The sequence below is a fragment of the Loxodonta africana genome, chromosome 1 (genome assembly GCF_030014295.1).
Source record: "Loxodonta africana isolate mLoxAfr1 chromosome 1, mLoxAfr1.hap2, whole genome shotgun sequence".
Classification (NCBI taxonomy): domain Eukaryota; kingdom Metazoa; phylum Chordata; class Mammalia; order Proboscidea; family Elephantidae; genus Loxodonta; species Loxodonta africana.
The window spans coordinates 107,739,023-107,756,525 of NC_087342.1; the positions used below are offsets into that span (position 1 = coordinate 107,739,023).

A 17,503-nucleotide genomic window follows, 5' to 3' on the forward strand; every position below is an offset into this window, starting at 1 on the left:
ACTTACTCCACAGGGCTGTTGTGAATAAAACACAAAACCAGTAAGATGGTAAGTGATGAAAGGGATTTTTCAGAACATCTAGTCTAAATTGTAACAGTAAGTATGCGGTGTATCTAAGCCTCAAAAAAGGGCTGGTTAATTGCAGACATTGGACTGTAACCAAGGTCTTCTAGTTCATATCTTAGTGGCCTTTTAATAGCACCTCTTCCCTATTTTGCTTTTCTTTAAGAAATTTCCACTTACTATTTCATTTATATGCACAAAACTCCACTAGGATAGAAAAGTGGGAAAGAGTTGTCATCCCCACTTTTTCTTTTTTTTTTTTTAACAGATTAGAAAGCTCTGGATGCCTGGACGTCAGAGTGTATTACAGCTGGACATAGGGTCAAGGTCAATTACATGACAGAGGTGATGATGATGGCTGTGACTCCATCTCATTTACTGTATCTTGATTCTCGTTAGGGCATGGTGTCAAACACGTTATGCATATTATCTCATTTAATGCTAAGTCTATCTTTGAGTATATGACTTAAAATGTTATTAGTTTTCAAAGTAGAGAATGGCTAAGCCTCAGGTTTATAAAATACAGACTTTCTGGAGTCAAGATTCCAAAGCCCAGTTGTGTTGACTCAGCCCAAGGTCCCACCTAAAAAGGATAAACTAAAGGCCAGGCAGATTACTGAGTGTGGGCTTTGGGCTTGACACTGAGAATGAAGGCCTTCTCTCTGCAGTGAGGACATACACAGGCCCCATGGTACTTTTTGAAAGAGCTCAGTTAACCTCAACTCTTTCAGCAGAATCTTAGCTTAACCGCTAAAATGGATTTTAAAAAACAATGGTTGAATTACTTTATAGTCTATTAGTCACTGTACATAAATCTAATGTTAGAAAAAAAAGGTTCACTTAATATTTAGTGGGGAATGGTGACAGAAATACCGCATTAAAGGTAGGGTTGCGCAGTTGACTATTTTAATTGCTGTCAATAAACTGTATACCTTTAAAAAGTTGAATCTGCAGAAGTTGTGTGATAGACATATTTATAACAATGACAAAAAAAAAATACTGCTCATGTACAACCAAAATCTTCATGGGATTTGGTTTCTTAGTTTGGAGGTAAAGAGCCATGGTTTCATGCGATATCCTGTTCATTGGCCTAATAACTTGTTTAGTGCTTCTGGTCTACCTCCTAGTTGGTTGTGTAGTGCCTGGGGTCTCCTTAAAAGCTTGCAAGCAGCTATCCAAAGCACAACAATTGGTCTCCATTTGCCTGAACCAAGAGCAGAAGAAGGAGCATGAGGAATAGAAAGAGGATGTGGACTGTGTGACTCACTGTCGCCATGAACAACTGCCTCCTCTGCCAGGAGACCAGAACTAGATGTTACTTGGCTGCTATTACTGAACATTTCGATCAAAGATTCTATAGAAGAATCTTCGATCGAAAGGGTGAATTTAAAATTTTCATGGACTCCAGACATCCTGGAGCCATGAAGGTTGGACGAACCCCTGAAACTATTGCCCTGAGATAATCTTTAAACCTTAAACCAAAAATACTCCCTGAAGTCTTCTTAAAACCAAACAATAGTTTAGCTTAACTAGTAAAAAACTGTCTAGCTTGAGCATTATATATAAGGGATCAAATGACAACAGCAACTTGAAATATTAGATAGGAACTCTAGGGGGCTGTGAATTTATGCTAATGAGGGATGAACAACTCAGAAAAGGAAGGTGAGAGGGGTTGCACAACTCGAAGAATATAATCAATGTCATTAAATGGTACACACAGGAACCGCTGAATTCTGTGTATGTTTTGCTGGGTATATTCTCAACAACAACAACAAAAAATAGTGGGAAAAAAAACTGAACCATATTCAGCAGTTATTGGCCACAATCCCTTTATTCAATAGACATATCCTCCATTAAAATTACCAGTTACTGTATGTAACACATTCCAATCTTTAGCATTTGAACTTAGGAGAAGAGATGAGGTTCTTGACTTTGCATCATGGTTTTTATTGATATTGTGATGCACTGGGACAAGCAATATCTCGAGACCCTACTGCAAAGCCCAATTCTCAGTCTTCTAACTCCCTATACACTCTCTTCATGACCCAGGAACCCTAGTTTCTACTCTTACTGTCAGTCAGTCAAAAAATATTCACTGAACACCTACTTGTGCTAAGCAAAGTGTTGGGTCTTGGGGGTACAATGGTGAGCAAAGGAGACCCAGGTCCTGCTTAAATGCAGCTTATTGTTCCATCTCCCCCACTCAAGGGTATCTTTGATATACTTTTCTCTCTCTCTGGCTCCTCCAACCTCAGATGTATCTGCTGAGTCCTTGGTCCCATCTGTTATCACCCTGTGAACTCTTTGAAAGGAACTTTGGATTTAACACTTTAAAGACATTAAATCATACTACAATTTGCTTATACAGCAGAATAAGATGCCAAAAAACTCAAAGTGATCAGGAACCACTCCATTCCCCAAATCTTGCAGTCTTCCAATTGTTACATATGTGAATTATAATTCCAGAGCACATCTGCCTACCAAATTTTGAGAAATAAATGACTAAAAGAGTTTTCATCTTATGATTCTTTGAGCTCCTTTATTAATTCATAGCCCAAATTGTTCTTGTAGCCAGCTTCCAAGATAGCCCCCAATAATTCTTTTTTTTTTTGGCTTTACCAAACAGAAATTTATTCTCTCACAGTTTAGGAGGCTAGAAGTCCGAATTCAGAGTGCCAGCTATAGGGGAAGGCTTTCTTTCTCTGTTGGCTCTGGGAGAAGGTCCTTATTCTCAATCTTCCCCTGGGTCTAGAAGCTTCTCAGTGTAGGGACCCTGAGTCCAAAGGATGTACTCTGCTCCTGGCCCCTGATAATTCTTGCTCCTGATATCTATGTCCCTGTGTAGTTCTCCCAAATGGAATCAGAACTGGTGAAAGTAATAGTATGTGACCTTAGGGGCTAGATTACAGAAGGTATTACTGTTCCCACCTTGCTTTCTTGAATTTCTTGCTTTGGGGTGAGCCAGCTGCTACGCAATGAGGACACTTAAGAAGTTCCACGGAGAGGAACTGAGGCCCCTAGCCAAGAGCCAGCACTAGCCAGTCAGCCATGTGATTCAGCCACTTTAGAAGCAGATCTTCCAGCCTCAGTCAAACCTTCAGATGACTTTAGCCCCAGTTGACATCTGACTGCAACCTCAGGGGAAACTCTAATCCAGAACTGCCCAACCAAGCTGCTCTCAGATTCCTAGCTCACTGATATCATAAGATAGAAAACTCGTTATTGTTGTTTTAAGGCATTAAGTTCTGGGGTTATTTGTTATATATATAATAGATACAATATACTAGATCATGAATACAGCTGCCAATCTTGACAGCATGCAATAGCTTACTATACTATTCTCTTATAGTTCATTAACCACCAGCATTCCATCAGCTATTACAGCCCATATCATCATTAATAATCACAATTAACCAAAAAGCCAAAAGTCAAATCATTATATCGATCTATATTTGATGATGGTAGGCTTAATTGTTTTGCTGTTGTTAGATACTGTTGAGTCAGCTCCGACTCATAATGACCGTCACAGATTGAATTATGTCCCCCCAAAATGTGTGTCAACTTGGCTAGGCCATGATTTCCAGTATTGTGTGGCTGTATACCATTTTGTGAGCTGATGTGATTATTTTCTGTGTTGTAAATCCTAACTTCTATGACGTTAGTGATTGAGTCAATCTCTTTTGAGATATAAAACAGAGAAGTGAGCAGAGAAGAGAGGGACCTCGTATTACCAAGAAAGAAGTGCTGGGAGCAGAGCATGTCTTTTGGACCTGGGGTCCCTGTGCTGAGAAGTTCCTAGACCGGGGAAAGATTGATGACAAGGACCTTCCCCCAGAGCCGACAGGGAGAGGAAACCTTCTCTGGGCGCTGGTGCCCTGAATTAAGACTTTTAGCCTCCTTGACTGTGAGAGAATAAATTTCTGTTTGTTAAAGCCATCCACTTGTGGTATTTCTGTTACACCACCACTAGATAACGAAGACAGCACCATTATGTATAACAGAATGAAATGCTGCCTGGTCCTGCACCATACCATCCTCACAATCATTAGTACGTTTGCGCCCATTGTTACAACCACTGTGTCAATCCATCTCATTGAGGGTGTTCCTATTATTGTTTTGGAAAGTGATATTTTTCAAGATGATCAGACTTTTTAATCACCAGTACATCAAATACATACAAAGTGGCTGACTCAATATTGTAAGATGCTGAGGTCACAGGCTTGTAAAATTTTCATTTTGCTAAAATTCTTGGTAATGTATGTTTATCTACCTTTCCCTCTACGTGAAGTTAAAGAAAATTGCTTAGTCTGCTTTTTGAAGGTAGCTTTTGAAGTTGTGGCTCTGGCTATAGTGGAGTGAGAAACCAAAACAACAAGGGGAATTTGAAAGAGCAGCGAGAAACAGATCTCTGCTGAAATTCATTTTAGCGACCTTCCAAAGGAGGAAATCTTAAAAACTCTCCGTGTATCCAAAGGGCTTCATTTCAACTGATGTAAAAATGGAGCAAGATTTTTAGAAAGATAATGTTAAAAAGCCAGGCACTGGGCATTGGATCTCAATTCTAAACAAAAAGGAAACACTACACATGAATTCATGGAACTTGCCTGGTTGCCAAAAGTCTGATATTTCACACTGGTACTATGGGGAAAGAAGTATTTAAGAGGACTGCCAACTGTGCAATTCTGCTTCCTAAATTAGACCCATTCCGTAGTAAAGGAAAATTACCTTCACACTCCAGAAAGTCTTTACTGGATGCCAACTCTGTGCCCAGGAGCATACAAAGAACGGCAGCAAGGTGGGTTTATACAACTCCTGATATATTAGTTACACCCCAGGGCGCTAAAATATCTGAGTGAAAAGTTTGAAAAAATCACCTAGCTATTTGGTCTGCAGGACTATCCACTGGCTCAACTTTAATCTGAGCTAATATTTTCTTTAAAAATTTTAAAAATAGGCAATACTTGAAATTGACCTAAGAAATTCAAACTGTTGCAAAGGGTATATATTGAATACTAAGCCTTCCTCTCATTTCTGAATTCATCCATCTCCCCAGTGACAACTTTACCAGTTTCATGTGCTTCCTTCCAGAGAATTCTACACGTGTACTAGTATATTCATAAATGTGTATATGTCCAGAGATAGAGACATATATCTATTAAAAAAAACAAAAACCAAACCCCTGCCGTTGAGTCAATTCCAACTCATAGCAACCCCATAGGACACAGTAGAACTGCCCCAGAGAGTTCCCAAGGAGCACCTGGTGGATTCGAACTGCCAACCTTTTGGTTAGCAGCTGTAGCTCTTAAGCACTACACCACTAGCGTTTCCAAATGCAATGCCTAACGTGGACTCAAACCCGCAACCCTGACACTAAGAGTCTCAGGCTCTACTGACTGAGCTAGTCAGGCGACTGCCTATATCTATAGATAAACAGATATCCTCAGTTGTACCTCTTAATATAAATAATAACACAATATATCTTTCTGCTGCTCTACTTGTGGCTTTTTGCCTTTTGTTTTTATTATAAACATGTTTTGGATATTTTCTTCTATCACTATCATATACTAAATTCACCACATATATTTGGGTGTGTTTCTGCTTCCTGGGCTGTTCAATCTATTTATGTACCAACATCAAACTTTGGATTACTGTAGCTTTGTAATATGTTTTAATATTTGGCCTGGCTAACTAGTACCCCTCGATTATACTTTCTGATAATTTACCTGACTATTCTTGTACATTTGATTTTCTATATGAACTTTAGGATTGCCTGTTTCGTTTTTCCACTCCTCCTTAATTTTGGTTTTTAAAAGAAGTGATGCATCTTTATCTGTGTCTCCCACAATCATATGAGGTATATGCTCAGGTTGTCTTAACCATATGCTGTATACTGAAACAATATACACAAATTATCTTAAACTTTAGATTTATCTAAAATTTTACTACATATGAAGAATGTTCACATATATCATCTCCTTCCATCTTCTTACCCACTTTGGGACTAAACACGGCATATATTATTACTCTTACATTATAGCTGGAGAGAGGTTTCAATGGACTTGATTAAGGGCAGGAAGCAAGGCCCCTGACAGACCTGGCCCAAGCCCCTTCCCATGACACCACAGACAGAGGGCACTACAGGTCCCCAAGAAACATTTTAAAAACAGGGATGGTTTTAGTTTTATTGCAATGCTACTATTTTAGAAATGTTGGCAGGCTATCAAATCATTAAACTTTTAACAATGTTTAAAACTTATAATAATGCTGTCATGAATACAGAGAAATTTGAAATCTCACAAATTGCTAGTGGGAGAGTATACAGGTATAGTCCTTTGAGAAAGCATTTGGGCAATACACATCAGAGGTCTTGAGGTGTTTTAGGTGAAGAAGAAAACTGTGCTACAGGGACTTTTGGGCTGCAGCCTGTGCTTCCCTCTGCTCACTAATCTGTATCTTTCACACCAACTGGGCCTGGTTCCTCTGTCTTCTGAGTGCCTGTAATCCTCTCATTTCTCTGTCTGTCCACAGAACCTCCCCTCCTTGCCCTTCCCTTTGCCCTTAGACCCCAACTGAAGCCCTACTTCTCCTGTTTCCCAACTTTTGCCTAAGCTTCAAATTCTTATATGCCACTCCTGCCATCCCAGTCTGTCTTCTCCCCAAGAGAAGTATCCTGCTGGTAGAGACACTCTTTTACTTCTTACAGTTCATCTTTCAAAATTAATAAATATTGTTTCCATTTTCCAAATGCAAAGTTAAGTGATAAGCGTGAACAGCCTTTTTCAAACAATGCATATCCACTCACTCACCCCACAGAATTCAACTGTATTTTTTTAGGTAACTTTGTAACATCTTGTTGTTGTTTGTTGCTATCTAGTCCATTCTGACTCATGGCGAGCCCATGTGTACAGAGTAGAACTGCTCTACAGGGTTATCAAGGCTATGACTGTTCAGGCGCAGATAGCCAGGCCTGTCTTCTAAGGCATCTCTGGGTGGGTTTGAACTGCCAACCTTTCGGCTAGTAGTCAAGCACTTAATCATCTGTGCCACCCATAGAATTTAATTAACTTTTCCAGAAATAACTAAAAAAGGCCAACACATTTGGTAAGAGCTTCACTGAAATGGTTTTCTCAGAATAATACAATTCTGCTAAATTCCATCCCACTGGCCAGCACTGGCCAGCTGCTAACACTCATAGAGCCTGGCGCAAGAGTACAAATGGAGGCCCACCTACTACATGTCTAAACATTTAAAACTTGTTTTACAATTCACTGTTGAATAAAATGTTTTATCCTCCTACCTTGGCACATACAGAAAAATATTTGTGAAGCCTGACTTATAGACATTAATGGCTTTCGGTAGCAGTTGTCTTCTGGTCGGGACATAAGGTGGGGGATGTGGAGGAGATGTTTCCCTGGGGCCTGTCCAGTGTTTGTGATACCTCTAGAGTAGAGGTTCTGGGGCAGAAGCACCCCTCAACTGGGTATAGAGCAGTACAGCTATCCCACAAGACTCGCTGGAGGGCATCCTTAATTACTCCAGCTGTTGTGCTTCCCATTTCCCTGAATCCCTATAGCACCTGCAATCAGTGAAGTAAGGCTTAACATTTATCCACAGAATAAGTTACTGTTGCCCTCCCTCAATTAAAGTAAAACTGTCCCTTTGGTTTCCAGGTCTTGGGCTGGGGGTTACCAGAGAAGGAAAGAACCTGGCCCTCAGTATGCCAGTTACTGTGCTGGGGGATGGTGCCCACTGGACATGCACTTTTTCACTTTCTCTTCCCTCATGTCTACTGTGGCACTGACCACAACCCATGAATTCAAAACTACTGACTAGAGAAATGACTTCTTCCTAACAAAATGTGTGAATTGCTTGTGACCCTCATTCTTCCTTGCCCCTCAGGGGAACTAATGACCCTGTCACTGAGAAGAAGCAAACTGAGTATACTCCTGAGCGAAAAATGGCAGACCCAGAGAACTGAGTTTCCTGATTATATATGGGAAAAGGGGTTTCTTCCCCGTTTTCTCTGAAGTCTTGTCACCATCTGCCTATGGAAGAGAATCACCATCCTTCCACCTGACAGTGTACGTCAGGACACATTTTTTTCCACACAATTTTCCCTTTGCTACAATCCTGAAAATTCTATTTTTCCCACAGAATGTGGAATTCCAGCATCCTGCTTTTGTTTAGCATAAGAAGAAAGCTTAATTCTCCTTCTGTGAGGAAACATGGGAAGCCCCATCTTCAACCTGCAGCACTCCAGCTCTTACAGTTAGCCATATAGGACAAAATATTTTATGTTGGGAATTTATTTCTTAACGGGGAGAGAGAAAAGCACCTCACTAAGAATGCAGACAACTATAGTTTGTGTGGGAACCTGACATATTTCACAGCAGCATGTGAGGTTGTTATTCAAGAAGAAAACTGATCTTCCAAATTTGAAAACAAGGTGTCTAGACTCTTTCCCTTCTTGATGGTCATGCATAAAAATGTATCATAAAAATGTGTCTGAAACTGTACAGGAGCATAGGACGAACAAAGGCACTTTTATCAGAAAAATTAGGTTATGTCTACGAGAACACATAATCATCTAACAAATAGATGTGTCTTAATATCCAAATCTTTCTGGTATTTTGGGTTCTTCAAATTTTGTTTTCCAAATGGTTATTTCTGGTGTCTAAAATTTTTCATACAAAAGCTTGCTGAATGGATAGAGATAATTTAGTCCCGTTTCTACCACATTGTAGTATAATTCCATATTTATTACTGTTGTCATTTTAATAACAAATGCTTACTACACATCAGCTATGTTATTGCTGTTAGATGCCATCAAGTTGCTTTCAACTCATAGCAATCACATGTGAACAGCAGAACTGCCCCATAGAGTTTTCAAGGGTATAATCTTTATGGAAGCAGGTCACCAGGTCTTTCTTTCACAGAGTGGCTGGGTGGGTTTGAACCACCAACCTTTCAATTAGCAGCTGAGCACTAAAACGTCTGCATGGCTAGGGCTCCTTGACATCAACTATAACAAACTATAGTCCTCACTAAATGTTTTCAGTTTGATAGTTTATGAAATAGTCATACGAGTAAATTCTTACTCCAGCCAATAACAATACAAAGAATAATTTTCTTTAACAAGGAGGCTACTTCCAGATCCCAATGGTTAGATGTTGCCCACTTGGATATAAAAGCAATTTATTATCAAGAGTAGTTATGTAAATAAGGTCAATTTCTGTAATCTTGGATGTTATTTATATATTATTTCCTAAATACCATTCTACAAAATGATTGTATAGTCTCCTCAGTGATGTTAAAAGATAATTCTTGGTGCCTTAAAACCGATAACAAAGTTCCTTCTTAAAGGTTTATTATGTGAAACTTTGTTCCTTAGTGCTGTTTGAAGTGCTGAGTTTAAATGTCAATTACTTAAACAGGTATTTGTGAGCTTCAATTACGGTTCTAGCATGATGCTAGGAGCTGAATTTCATACTTTTCCCAGCATGCTTAGGATTCTTTAAAAGGTTTGGTATGTAACTACCCACCGAACCTAGTATTTTTTATACATGCTTCTCATGAGGTAGCTTTGGCATTGTTTTGCCTTAGGTTCCTGAGAAATCAATGATTCATGCTGGATAGTAATAATGATACAACCATATCATTCTTTTTGCTGCCCTGCAGTTATCTGTAAACCGTTTAATCATAGTGACAGTGTGCCTATTTTACAGAGAAAACAGATTCGGGCTCTAAAACCGATCATGGAGATGAAAACTGAACTTTGTTCACTGGAAGGTTGTTTTGTCTTCAGACCATCTGAACATCTGTTCATCCATCTATTCACCCATTCATCTATCTCTTCTGTTGAGCTCCAAATGAACAAAACCCACAATACTTTGCTGAGGGAGATACGAAGGTGAGTAAGACGCCATCCCTTGGTCTACCTGAGGATGAGTCCTCACCAGGTTGGGATCAGACCAGGAAATTCAAAGTATCTTGGAGGAAGCGGGCCAAAGTTTAGGACTGTATTCAAAACGAGAAAACATTTCAAGGAACAGTCAAGAAAGTAAGAAAGAGATGGTGTCTGGACTCCTCTTACCATGCCCTGCATCACTAGGAACTCTCTGGGCCCAGCTCTATCCAAGTTTGAAAATGGTTCTTTCTCTAGGCCCTGATCTCTGAAAGAAGGATGGGTGCTTACAAGCTGTCTTGAGATTAAAGTGGAACAGTAGCTAAATACTCCCACTCAAGTCCATGAAAAATACTGATACCAAAATTAGAAAGGGCCCCAGGGAGTTTGTTTATATAACATTATAGTCTCTTTCTCTCTGCTGAGGAGAAATAAAGAAAAAAAATTAATTTAGGTTGGAAGTGTATAATTTTTGACTATTGGAATAAGGTGGGGATAGAGATTTCACAAACATACTCTTAGGGGTTCTGGAAACAGTATAAATTCTCATTTGTCTTGAGGTAAGGTCCTGCTGAAATAAATAGACAAAGAGAATAGGCTAAAGATTATAATAGTTACAAACTTAAAGTATCCTCACCAAACAGTTCTGTTGAATTGTGAATTCTCTCACCTAGATGTTTGAAGCAGTAAATTTTCACACATGTACAAAATATATTTTAAGGGGTAGAAATTTACGAATCAGTGAAAGCAGGAGTAGAAGCTATTTCCAGGTCATGATCTTTCCCTGCTTCTCAAGTTGGAAACATGATTAAAGCCAGTTCTTAATTCACCTATCTTTCATTTTTAACTTTCAATCTAAACCTTCCAACATGTCTAAGGTCTCATTCCTGGAAAAGCTTTTGGTAGTCACTTTTTGGGACCTACAATTTTTGTAGCTTTTCATTTTTTTTTTTTTTTTACCATACCCTTTCTGCATCTTAGCCCCAATCTCCATATGTGGTCAGTAATGCCATCACCACCGGAAGTAAAATGGCCCTCAGCATTGGCCTGATTGCCCACATAAGGGCAGACACGGAAGGCAGAAAGGAGTCCAGCATTCATGGATCCTAAGTCACTCTGAAGCTTTCTGCTATAAAGAACACATTATTACTCACCTTATACACATGAAAATGGACACAAACATTATAGAATTATCTGAACGCTACAAAGAAAGTCAATCAGTGGGTCTGGGACTCTACCCCATGTTCACATGTCAGGCTGGGCCTCCCTTTGCAAGTCTCAGAAGGGCTTTATTAACAAACTAGCACTGTAATCTCTATCTCTGAATTCCATTAGGATGATAATAGTTCTAAAAGAAAACACTGTTCCTAATAGTTAAAAATAATAGCTAGCATTTTTTGAGCATGTTCTAGGCACTATGCTAGGAGCTTTCAAGTGTTATTATGAATACTTAATACAAACTGCTAATATTTACAAATGATGAAACAGGCTCAGGGAAGTTGTCTGACTCAAAAATCCTTGAAAAGCATCAAAAACGGCAGAATGTTAAACTACAATTCACATGAAACAGTATCAGTGAAACTGCTGGTTCATTTAAGACTATCATTTAAAATGACACTACACACACACACACACACACACATAAATGGAAACCCTGGTGGCATAGTGGTTAAGTGCTATGGCTGCTAACCAAGAAGTCGGCAGTTCAAATCCGCCAGGTGCTCCTTGGAAACTCTATGGGGCAGTTCTACTCTGTTCTGTAGGGTCGCTATGAGTTGGAATTGACTCGACGGCAGTGGGTTTGAGATATATATATATATATATATATATATATATATATATATACATATACATATACATATATATTTGGAGCCCTGGTGGTGCAGTGGTTAAGAGCTCAGCCATTAACCAAAAGGTCGGCAGTTCGAATCCACCAGTCGCTTCTTGGAAACTGTATAGGACACTTCTAGTCTGTTTTATAGGGTCACTATGAGTCCAAATTGACTCAGTAGTAGTGGTTTTGGTTTTGGTTATACGTATACATAAACACTCAACTACTAGCTGAAAGGTTGGAGGTCTGAATCTATCCAGAGGCACCATGAAAGACAGGCCTGGCAATCTGCTTCTGAAAGTCATAGTCTTGAAAACCCTACGGAACAGTTCTACTCTGCAACACACACGTGTAAAAATTTTATCAATCTGAAATATTTATATATATATTTTCAGAGACTACATCAGCCTGAGACCAGAAGAACTAGATGATGCCCAGCTACAACCGATGACTGCCCTGACAAGGAATACAATAGAGAATCCCTGATGGAGCAGGAGAGCAGTGGGATGCAGACCTCAAATTCTTGTAAAAAGACCAGACATCATGGCCTGACTGAGACTAGTAGGACTCTAGAAGTCATGGTCCCCAGACCTTCTGTTAGCCCAAGACTGGAACCATTCCCTAAGCCAACTCTTCAGACAGGGATTGGACTGGACTATATGATAGAAAATGATACTGGTGAGGAGTTAGCTCCTTGGCTCAAGGAGACACATGAGACTATGTGGGCAGCTCCTGTCTAGAGGGGAGATAAGAAGGCAGAGGGGGTCAGAAGCTAGCCGAATGGACATGGGGAATACAGGGTGGAGAAAAGGAGTGTGCTGCCTCATTAGCGGGAGAGCAACTAGGAGTATATAACAAGGTGTATATAAATTTTTGTATGAGAGGCTAACTTGATCCGTAAACTTTCACTTAAAGCACAATAAAAAAAGGTAAAATATTTATATATATTTTTTAAAAATCGATATTTTCACAGATATAAAGTGCTCCCACCTGTGGTGCTGATTTTCTAACAACCACAGTCCCACATGTGAGGCTTCTCTGAAAATGCTGCCACGACTGACTGAACCGGGAAAACGTGCCTGACACATGCATAAGACGGTTCTCACCTTGGTAGAGCCCAGGGAGTTCCACATAAATCTGTAGGAGTTTTGGCATAAAGACCTCCAGGCTTGGTGGGGCTACAGCTGAGCAGCCTAGAAGTTCTATTCTTTTCTTACAATAGTTTGTGAACTATGAGACCTAGCTCTGTGTTATCCAAGTATTGTAAATGCTTCCATACCATTTCAAGTACAATGATGAAAAGTTAGAAAACATTCTTCTAACATTATGTAGAACAACAACAACAAAAGCAGTTTTTTGCAAATCTTGTTTATGTGAGATAGCTGAGTAATTTGAACCTACTTTAAAAATTACAGCAGTAACAGCCAGGCTTTATCAGGTCAGTATTAGCTTCCTCATTAGCAAATCTGCGTTAAGCATTAAAGTTACCCCCAGTGGTAAGAGCTGGTAATCCGCAATGTCAAATGAAACAGCATGTTCAATGACCAGCGAACTTCTGGAAAATTAGTTCAAAATGATGCATCATTTTGTCAGACACTTAAGAATTCACTCTTTAGGACCTCTCCTTAGAAATATGAAACCCCTTAAAACCACTACCACAAATAGCCTACCTTTTAAATAACTGCCAAGCCACCTGCTTTTCTCCAGGAAACATCATAAAACTTGCAAGTTAGTAAGGCTGTGTAGAGCCTCCAAAATTTCTATCTTTCTGAAAAAGCTTACTTATTTTAAGAGACTTTATTTTGCCTTTTCTGAAAGTTGAAAAGAAAAAGTCTCCACATCAGATTCAGTTCCACGCATAGGCTTATTTGCAAAAGAAGGACTTATAACAGAGGTGGGTGCCAAAGAACACTTCTTTATCACTTTAGTCTTGACTTGGCACAGTGTTTCAGATGGTATTCATTTGGAATAAGGAGATCGATGACATAACTTGTCCAATCCTCCTCTGTAAGTGGCTCTACTAGAAGTGGATAGGGGCAGAAAAACATAAATTTGTCTGTCCGTAGGCAGCCAAAAACATAGCAACTCATCTTGGAGTAATTTAACCAATAAGATGATTTAAAGGACAGTTCAGTGGCACCATTTTTGGAAGGCAAAAGCTTAGCAGAAGAAACATAAATCAAAGGTGACTGGCAGGTAAAGGATATATGCAGCAATCAGCCAAACCATGTGCACACTGGCACAAATTCAATAAGATCATTTATAAAATTTTTAAGGCAGGAGTACACAAAAGGGGGTCTGGTGCTAACTAAATCCACAGATAGCTTACATGCCACTGAAATAAACACTTCCAGATGCGGGTGTACAAAAACCTTTCACAGAAAGAAATGTTTTCTTTCATAAATCTGAAGGAGGGACTCTTAGCAGAGAAGGGCAAGATGTCTGAAATCGAGACTCAGCTTCCTACAGACTGGAAGTGCTGGCTGAGGTGGAATAATTGTGTGGTGATGATGAACCGCACACTGTGTGCCTCCACTTGGAAGCATCACTACGATCAGTAGGACTGGCTTTCCGTTAAATCAGGGTAAAAATGCTAGCAACATGTCATCCCACAAAATCTGGCATCTGAGTTGCTCTCACTACTTAAGCTTACAGCTGTTTTTTTTTTGGGTGGTGGGGCAGGTGGTGGTTGAGAGAACAGAGATAATGGATTCACACAGAGACGGAAGCCACCCATCAAACTTTAGAAAGAGGATGCTTTGGAATTTACATTGGCACAAAGCTACTGCAGGCATGGCTTGAACGATAAAAGCATTTTCAAAAACTCATTAGATTATAGCCATCTTTCAGGAATGCGTGGCCAAATTCATTACTGGCTTAGAAGTCAATTTGTTCATCAAAGCAGCACAGCAGCATGTGGGGCTTTCTGGTCATATACATACAAACACCCTGTAAGTTCAAACAGAAAGCTAGAGTATCATTCTTACTTGTAAAGTTTAGGTGATCTTTGCATTAAGCTCCCCCTCTTCCACTGAAGACGTTCCCCCGAAATTTTTTTTTAAATTGTTTTAACAACTGTGTTAACAATTAACAAATGAAAGTTCTTTGTGAACATCTGAACACTGGATTTAGTCTTAAGGACACTTTTAGTTGTCTCTTCTAAATTATGAACTTGTCACTTATATTCTGCTCTCATTCAGATCTAGTTCTACTTATTCTATACACTAAATACCTCCTGAATACACGTTCTCTTCTCCGTGCTCCGTGCTCCCCACCATTGCTTAAGTGGAGGCGCTCCTGGCTTCTTGCCTGGAATATTAATACCGTAGCAGCATGTAATTGGTCCCTCTGCCTCCTGTCTGTCCCCACTCCAGTCTCTCCTCTGCACTGTCACCTGGTTTACTTTTCTACAACATAGATCAGTTCATATCTACCTTTGCTCAAAAAATCTAGACTAGCTCCTTATGACCCCACCAGTTCTTTAACAAGAAATTTTCCAAACAAAATCTTACTGTGAACACCTAATACATGTATCAGAGACAAAAAGTAAGATTTGTATCATTTAGAGCAAAACACCTTATTATTTGTAGAATTTCTGTAAAATGATTTGAGGCTTCTACAGAGCACAGATTGATAACTGCTGGCCTATATCATAAAGTCTAAGAAAAAAGCTTGGAATTCAATGTCCTTTTCAAAATGGCATTACCCTCCCACTTTTGATCCTTCATCTCCTCTCCAGGCATTCCAGTTCCAGTCCTTCACCTCTGCGTGAACAGCCAGGCTGCTTTCACACATCTACCTTTTTTATTTTATTTGTGTTCTTCTTCCTGACTGGAATTATTTTTTTTCAAAATTCCTACTCCTACCCCTCACCCTCTGTCTCATGAACTCTGCTTGGATGTTAATTGCTCTATAAAGCTTTCCCAACTTCCTTAGGCAGGTCATACCCTCCTTTCTTTGTTCCTGAAGCACCTTGTTCACCCACCAGTCACATGGCACTGCTTACATGTTCATCTCCTTCGCTTTATGGGAACACCCAGTTATTCATCTCTGCCATACCACACCCCCATCCCAACACACTTCTAACAGAATGTTTGGCAAATGTTTATTGAATTAATACATGGAGACATCAGAGCTACAAGGTTCTCAGGACATGTAGGGAGGTTAACACTGGGCCTTCACTTCTTAATCATTTGTAGTTCAGCCATACAAATACAGGTTCTGCCAAACGGGCTCTTGTTGCCTCATCTATACTCAGAAATCGAACGCCATCCTCTGTAGGTGAAGAGTGCTTTCATTCTACCAGGAAGGCAGCTCTTTGTTTTCCTAGCAATGGTGGGTGACAGATTGACTCAGGGCAGTACAGTCTTATTTTGCCTCCTTATTAATTTTAACTATTTGGGAGCTGGTTGTGTGGGTGAAAGATATTGCTTGCCACCAAAAACTAAAGTGAAGCTAGTTTACCAACACAAGAAGCTAGTTTACTCACATGGAGATTAACTCCTAGTACTGTCTTCTTTAGAACACTGGCTTTGGAGAAAAACTTCCTCCCTAGTTTCCTTCCTCCTTCCCTCTCTTCCTCTTTCTTCCTTTCCCTCCTATCGCCTCCATCTTCCTTCCTGCCTCCCTCCCTCCTTTCTCTCTTTCTCAACAACAAAGCCTGCTTAGATGAGAAATGCTTGATAACTGTAACTTCTTTACCTATTAGGCTCTTCCCTAATTAGTCTTGAATACATGCACGAGTGTTTCAGGTTAGATTAGGAATGCAGATTGAAGCTAGAGCCAGAAATATAGCCTCTAACTTCTCTCTACTGGAAATTGTAAAATCTGCACAAGTGTTTGAATTGGAATTGACAGGAACCCATAGGCCAGGCTGTGAACTTCTGGAGCTAGAGAGTCAACTCAAGTACTCCCTCCCTAATATTTTCACCACGGGCACAGCTGCCCATCTGTCACCTTGAATGCACCTGGGAAAATTCAGAGCCTGACACTGGGTTCTGCCCTCATGACCTCTGCCAACTAATCAGCCAAAATATTTCCAGATCTGGAGAGCCTACCCCACATTTTGGGCATCTGCCCAGAACTGTAAGTGTGCGCCAGTCAGGTGGGGGAACCTATCCAGGTGCCAGGGCAAGAATTAACATCTGACTGACACATGGGCTATGAATTTTCTCTTCTCACAGCTTGGGGTCATGCAGCAGCGGTGTGTGGGAGTGGAACATTTGATCTGTACATAATATAGCTGAGGGAATTTGGTTTAAATAAAATCACAATTAAAACACCAGTCAGGAAAAAAGGTGTAATTATTTTTTTACTACCTTGAATAAAGCCTTATATATGTTGGGCATAATGAGAGAAAGGTATCAGTTTCATTTACGAAAGGTTTACATTTTCCATTTAAAACCATTCACTTATTACATACTGGGATTAATTTTGCAAGGGCATCAGTAAATTAAATCACAGAATCACAGTTCAATGATTATTTCTGTCTGAGTAAACTATCTATCACGCTATTTAAGATATCACCACAAAGTAAATCATCTCTAGTTCTACCGGCTCGTATCTCTGGTGCTTGGAAGGGGTTTTTGTCATGCTCTCAATAAAACGGTACACAAGCATCTCACTTAGAGAAAACACGCTTATGAATGGTATGTGTTTTGAACAATAATAAATAAAAAATATATATTTTAATTAAAGTAATATGC

General features: G+C 39.7%; 1 protein-coding gene across 9 annotated transcripts in view; it reads right to left on the bottom strand.

Annotated features, from left to right (window-relative positions):
• Positions 1-17,503, bottom strand: part of SUPT3H (SPT3 homolog, SAGA and STAGA complex component) — a 556,168-nt gene that overhangs the window by 64,410 nt on the left and 474,255 nt on the right. The gene's annotated exons all lie outside the window — the stretch shown is intronic.